Below are 7,510 nucleotides of genomic sequence, written 5' to 3'. Positions count from 1 at the left end.
CAAACCATCACAGCAATAGCAAAAGACAAATGTTGAGCAAGAGCTCGAGCTGGCTGTGATCAGCAGGCTTTATCCTGGACCGGAACACAGGGCCAGGATCAGAGGTCAGAGGGTGGAAGGGGCGTGGCCAGAAACTGGGAGGCGGGCTGTAGCAGCAAGTGGTGAGTGGAGTTTGGGGCAGAAGACTGAGGTGTCCTGTAGACATATCCAAACCTCTTATGGCACGTAACACTTAACAGACCCTGACATCACTGCTGAAGGTCTTCATCAGGCTGTGAAAGAAATGAGGGGCTTCAAGAAAGACTTGAATGAGGGACCCTTCATCCTTCTATATGCAGATGGATCTCAGGTCATCAATATTCCTGGCACACAAAGACCTGTTATTCTAGCAGAATACAAGAAATAGGCAAACCATATCAAGGAATTACTATTTTCATCTGCTCTAAGAAGGATTCTGAAGAGGGTAAATAATCATGCTTTTTCCATAGCCAGTAACTGTTTCAGCTCTCTGAGAAAGATGATCTAGTCTGTAAAGCACTAAGTACTAATAAAGTACTAATAAGTAAAAAGTACCAAGTCATTTTAATGTGCTGTGCAGGTATGTTGGTGTTGCACCAGCTGGGATTCATGTTAAAAAAGTCTACTTTTCCTAACACTTTTCAGTTGACCTTTTTCCCATGAAGTCCCACCTTGAGCCAAAAACCAACTATTACCATCGGCGTGTGTCAGGGTGGCTTTCCCTTCTTCACTTTCTCCTAGGTTTAGCATTGTTTAAAAAGTTCAGCTGTCTGACTATAGTAATACTATACTAATTTCAGTTGTGTTTTGCAGGTGGAGAAGTGTCAGACATTTCAAATAACGCACAGAGTTTGATCTAACTGATACACTGGTGAGTGCAATTTAAAACACTTTTGTTATGTGTAAAGTGTATCAACCAAAAAATGTCCACAGAGAATCAAAAACTTACCACTTTAATGAATGAAAAATGAAGTTTTAGAGTAGCCAACAGCATTTATCTGGAGATAGAATAATAAATTACATCAGCCATCCCATTCATTGGGCTACACATACGAGCTAATAGCATTTGTATTACATATATACATTTTAACAGATTTTACCTTTATTTCACTACAGCCATTTGAACCTGAGCAGGAAACAGTCCTGCACTAAAAGTGCTGCACACAGTGTAAGCTGACTGTTATATCATTCTGGGTATGTATGTATGTCTGTGTATAACAATATATACTTTGTGTAAATGATTTCTGTCCTAACAGGAATTCTCTTGCTGGACCATCACTGGTTAGTGACGAACAGATAATAAGTCACCATATGGGTTTGTTCCATTTTATACTGTCACAGATTACTGCCAGATACAGTTATAAGTATTGAGACAGCATCACACTTTGTGTTGTTTTTATTCTCTTGTGGCTTTAGATGTGACAGAAAACAACATCTAGCTTTACATACAGAACAATAATGTGACCAAGGCACTAATGCCAGTATATTGGTTCCTCCTGACCCCATCAAAGTGTCCTTGAGCAAGACACTGAACCCCAAATTGCTCCCAGTGAGCAGGTAGGCGCCTTGAATGGCAGCCAACACCACCGGTGTATGAATGCATGTATGAATGGGTGAATGTGAGGCATACAATGTATATCGCTTTGAGTACTTGTAGGAGTAGAAAAGCGCTATATGAATGCAGTCCATTTACCATTTATATCCATGTTAGCACCAGCTCAAAGTCAAAATAAGCAGAATTGCAGTGAAGCATCCAAACTATCCAACTATAATCTTGCATTCTGTTGGCCAGTGACAGCATGTCAACACCTTGTTTTGTAGTGATTCCTGTCTGTAGGATCCTTAATTTTATATATTTATTTATTTATTTATTTATTTTAGAGGAAAGATCTCTAATTCGGTCCAGGACAGACAGACATGAAGCAACAATTTCATCGGTTTTCAGACTGGTGGGAAAATATTTCACATATTGTTTTTCTATGGACCAGGGTGGCATTGGCACATCCACAACCCTGTTTATGTGAATGAAGACCTTGAATGAACTTTAAAATGACTTGAGTGTGTATGGGAATGTAGGCAGACTTTTCAGGAAATGAGGAGCCCTAAACCATCCATCCATTTTCCAAACCGCTTATCCTCCGCCATAATTTTGCATCAATTTTATAATTATAAGCTTTAAGTGTTACCTGTCGGTCTATTGACAAAAGTGGATTCTTGTTTCTTGTCCATAAAGATGAACAGCTTTACATGTTGGCTTTTTATCAAACTGAATCAAAACTAAAAATGTTTGAGAGCAAGTAGAACACGACTGTAAGATGTCACCTTTTTTTGTTTTGGTATGACTTCATGTCCTGCTTGTCAAATGGCTGCAGTCAGCAGACTGTAAAAGTGCCTCCATTCTTCACAGGGACAACATGTAAGTACATGATTATTCATGATCAATATGCATTGGATGGTTATGGCTGATTATATGAGTGGTGCTGCTTGTCACTGTGCTATAAATATTTTCCAGGTGCTTTCTGTGTTTTAATCTCTTGACCTGAATCTAATTGCAGTGTGATAAATGACCCCCTGGTGTTTTTTAAAACATTAACCCAATAAAAGTATAAAATATTAGTATAATCATTTACGACAGTTTTTTGCTAAATATGTTTTTAATTGTCCAGAGGGTGAGTACTTGTGTTAAAGCTCCCACTGCACAAAAAGCAATAGTGCATGATATTACATCTTGCTGGTGATCAGTGAGATTTCCCAGATTGTAATAAGCAGAACCTTTTGAGCACATTAGGATAATGGTGTTTTATCAGCAATGAAAACACTTCATGAGGTTTTCGTGTCAGTGAACAATTTAGGATTTAGTAGAATTTCACGAAAAAAAGGCACTTTTATAAGCCCACAAATTGTCACTTATGCATGTTTGTAAACCCATATTCTGCTAAAGCAGGAAAAAATCTTACTACTGTCAATTGTAATGTTGACAAGTGATTTTTGATAATACCGGGCCTCTTACAGTGGGCTGTAATAATACGTATTAGTCAATACTTACAGCCCAGCTATTGCCTGTAGAGTAAAATATGGTTCTGATGTCCTGGGTCGGTGAACATGTAATGCAGCCTTACACATAAGCAGACCATTACGTTTGCCCTGCACTCTGGAGATCTGAGACTCTGGATCCAGCTGCTGAGATTGCAGACTCCAAACCATTCAGTCGTGCCAAACACATGGATATTTAAACACACCAGGTTCAGCAGGGAGCTTCTGGTTTCCCTGTCTTCTGACATCATCATACCGCTTTCAGCACTGAGCGGATGGTCTGCTGATGTCAGAAAACGAGGACATACTCACTGCTACATCCCATGCCTGTTTCACCTTGGAAGGCTGAGCTGGAACAGTGGTCCTCCCATAAATGATGTGCTCCAGCAGGAGCAGGTCTGTTTTCACAGATGAAAACCGATCAGGCTTGGCAGGCAAACACACCATTGTAATAGCAATCCGCCGTAGCTCATGCACTGCTGCCTTCTAAAGCTGAGGTGGTTCATTCTCATTGGTTCATTACATTTTACGCCTAAACATACCTCTGAAAAATTAAGATTTAGGAAAACCCGTTTTTGCCTTGCACTGGTAAAAAGTCAAAACGTTTCTGCTGTCGAAATAGCAAAATGGGTTTGGATACACCCATTAACAAGCTAAAAATGCTCTCGATTGTATTTGCTGAAAATAATTTTACATGTAATATTAACTTTTGCACTAATGTAACAGATTTACACATACACTGTATTAGTTCTATGTCAATTTTGTTGCCATATGACAATAAAGACTCTTATTCTTGTGGGTTGTGATGATTCCCGTTAGTGAGCTGTGCCCCTTCTGAGTTGTTGTAGGGTCAGAGTATTTTGAATCGGTGCATAATCTGTGTATTATTCATTCTTTTCATTTTCCATTTCAAAACCACATTGGAAAACAAAAAGACAGATGACAGCTTCATACGGCATTCATAATGCATAATACACATGGCTATAATGTGTTATGGGGTGGCATGGTGGTGCAGTGGTTAGCACTGTTGCCTCACACCTCTGGGACCCAGATTCAAGTCTCCACCTGGGTTACATGTGTGCAGAGTCTGTGCATGTTCTCCCCATGTCGTCGTGGGGTTTCCTCTGGGTACTCCAGTTTCCCCCCACAGTCCAAAAACATGCTGAGGCTAATTGGAGTTGCTAAATTGCCCGTAGGTGTGAATGTGTGCGTGAATGGTGTGTGAGTGTGCCCTGTAATGGGCTGGCCCCCCATCCTGGGTTGTTCCCTGCCTTGTGCCCATTGCTCCCGGGATAGGCTCTGGACCCCCGCGACCAAGTAGGATAATGGATGGATGTATTATACCTTTTTCTAAACATGTATATACTCATGTTTATAATACTTTTTCAATGTACAATAGAAAATAAAGTCTATCTGCATTTTCAATGATGTCAGGAAATTGCTGCGTTGTACTATTATTCACTTCATTTAGCAAAGCAGTAGCAACATGCTAATTTCTCCAAGAAACATTAAAAACTGTCAAAATACAACCACGAACAAATGAGTTATATAAGAAAATGTTATGGTCTTTTGATATTATTTTTGCCCAATTTCTGAAATCCCATTCACTTTCCTCTTAGGCTTTTTGCCTAGGGAAACATATGATCTAAAATGTTAGCAAACTACCTACAAAATGACATCAGACTTGCGCTTTCTATTAGTCATACCTCCACTCCATACCCAGAAGCAGGATCTGGTCTGCACAAGTTCAAAAGTCAGTATCAGGAATGCAAAGACTGTACTTGTGATCTAGGCATGACTGGTCTGCTAACTTGCCTTCCAAGAACGAAATTGGGGCGCAATGAATAATGGGATTGTTCTCCTTTGGCAAGGATGCATCCAATGTATCCTTGACGTTTGGGGTGGAGCAAGATCAACATTTACCGTCCTCATGTACTTGTGTTTTTAGTCTTCAAACTGGTCTTCAGCAATGGAAGATGAGGTAAAACAGGTACATGAGCACACAAGTACAGTCAAGTATACATAGTACATTTTACCAAGTGTGCGCAGAATTGAATACCTGTTTACGACACTGCCTGATCTGCCTAACTAAAACTAACAGTACACTCACACAGGCAGAGCAGAAGCAGAATTCAAACCCCCCAACCGTTCAGCTGTGTGCCATCGTGCCGCCTTTCACCATTAATAGTTGGTAAAATATGTTGATGCTTCCAGCAATTAAAAAGGCCAATAGGATGCATGGTTATCTCTCTAGTTGTGTGGATTTTAAGTCAAGGGAGGTGATGCTAAGATTATACAGTGCCTTGGTAAGATCTCACCTAGAATATTGCATGCAGGTTTGGCCACCTTAAAAAGGACATTGATGCCTTAGAAAGGGTTCAATGCAGGGTTATAAGAATGATTCCTGGTCTTATAAGCAGAGGGTAGCTGAGCTGAATCTTTTCAGCTTGAGCAAAGGAGAGTAAGGGGAGACATCCATCCATTTTCCAAACCGCTTATCCTACTGGGTCGCGGGGGGTCCAGAGCCTATCCCAGAAGCAATGTGCATGAGGCAGGGAACAACCCAGGATGGGGGGCCAGCCCATCACAGGGCACACTCACACAACATTCACTTACACATGCACTCTTACAGGCAATTTAGTAACTCCAATTAGCCTCAGCATGTCTTTGGGCTGTGGGGGGAAACTGGAGTACCCGGAGGAAACCCCACGACGACATGGGGAGAACATGCAAACTCCACACACATGTGACCCAGGCGGAGACTTTAACCCGGGTCCCAGAGGTGTGAGGCAACAGCGCTAACCACTGCACCACCATGCCGCCTTTGAGGTAAAACAAAAACATTAAATTCACCAGTCACCTTATTACAGTTTGCATTATAGTACATAATTGAACAGTGGCCTACAGGATGTACACACACATGTGCATTGAGACCACTGTCCACCTCGGATATCATGAAGTAGCTCTTGATCTCTTTTTCAGTGGCAGTGGGCAGATACCCGTCTTCCCTGAATTCCTGTGCTTTTTGAAATAGCTGCCAAAAGACATTTTTTCTTTTTGCTCCCTCCCTTGCATCATCACCTGATCCAGTTTCTGCAGCCATCGGGTGGCTGAAGCAGGTGAGGGTCCTGGGGTAGGGCTGTCTTCCTCTGTCCCCACAGCCATAAGTTCTCTCGCAGCTGCCGGCGTAATGGCTTCAATCCTGTCGTCGTTATTAAAGCGATTTTTAATCAAACCCAATAGCTTGTCCACACAGTCCTCTGTGTATTTGGAGTTCAAATACTCTAGAATAGTTTGTTTGATCTTTTTGGTCAGGTCTGTGTCATCAGACTTCAGCACCAGGACATCAGATTTCAGCACCAGAACATCAGAGTTGAACAAGGCCAGCACAGGTTTTAAGTAAGAAACTGTAACAAGTTGCTCACCTGAAAGAGCATCTGTGAACTCCAGAAGAGGGCCTAGTGCTTTACTTCCTGCTTCCAGCACCTCAACATCTTGCCATGTTGGGACAAGATGCCTGTGCTTTTTGTCTGCAGTCAAAAGACGACGAATGGCTTTTTCTTGTTCAATAAATCTCTCTCTCATGTGCTGTCTTGACCCCCATCTTGTTTATGACTCAGTGATAAGTTTATGCACTGCAAGTTTGAGTTTCTATATATATAATATATATACAGTATATATAGTGTAATGTAATGTATTTTATATATTAAATAATTATATTTTAGTCATCTACAGCTTTACTTATCAGGTCTTTTTGTATTTTTAAACGTCATAATAAATAAGATAAATACACTGCATTTTATAGAGGAACCCTAAATTACTCACCAATAGCAATATGAAGCCTATGCCCAAAACAAGGTAGCCTCTTTCAGTAGGGGTGTAACGATATAGTCAGCTCACGAGACGAGGCGAGACACGATATTGGATTCACGAGAAGGAGACGAGACTATATTTCAACAATATTTTAAGGAAAACTTCAAAGAGGAAATTATTACTAGAAACCAGCCTTTCATTTGATTAATTTGAAAGACAAAAAATGCAAAATACTGCAGATGTATGGTGAAATGTTTTAAACAATCACCATCATTATATGCAGTAAAGAACAGAACAAATATCTATCACCATAAATATTTCACCACAAACTCAAATGACAGGCTTCTCTCGTATGACTACTCAACTGAACATAAAATAGAATATAAATAAAACAACATAAATAACAAACATACATTTTTTATGTTTTCTTCACCGGTGCAGTGGATTTAAGTAATGAGCTATGATGGTGCTGGAAATGGCTTTGCACGGTAGTAGCGTTAGCCGCTGTGTACAGCATTATTTTCCTACAATGCTTACAGATGGTTCGTGTTTTGTCTGTCGCCTTTTCGCGTTTACATATTTCGTCGGGTAGCCGAACTGCTGCCGCGCAAAAGATTTCAAAGCGTCTGGACCGTCTGCTGCGGTA

General features: G+C 40.7%; 1 long non-coding RNA gene across 1 annotated transcript; it reads left to right on the top strand.

The window, feature by feature from the left end:
• Positions 1 to 2,321: 2,321 nt before the first annotated feature.
• Positions 2,322 to 6,519, top strand: LOC125728306 (uncharacterized). Its single transcript, XR_007389019.1, has 3 exons — positions 2,322 to 2,434; positions 6,034 to 6,170; positions 6,367 to 6,519. It is a non-coding gene; the product is annotated as an uncharacterized LOC125728306 (long non-coding RNA).
• The last annotated feature ends 991 nt before the right edge of the window (positions 6,520 to 7,510 follow it).

This window comes from Brienomyrus brachyistius, unplaced genomic scaffold (genome assembly GCF_023856365.1).
Source record: "Brienomyrus brachyistius isolate T26 unplaced genomic scaffold, BBRACH_0.4 scaffold220, whole genome shotgun sequence".
NCBI lineage: Eukaryota > Metazoa > Chordata > Actinopteri > Osteoglossiformes > Mormyridae > Brienomyrus > Brienomyrus brachyistius.
This window is presented reverse-complemented; position numbering and strand designations above follow the sequence as displayed.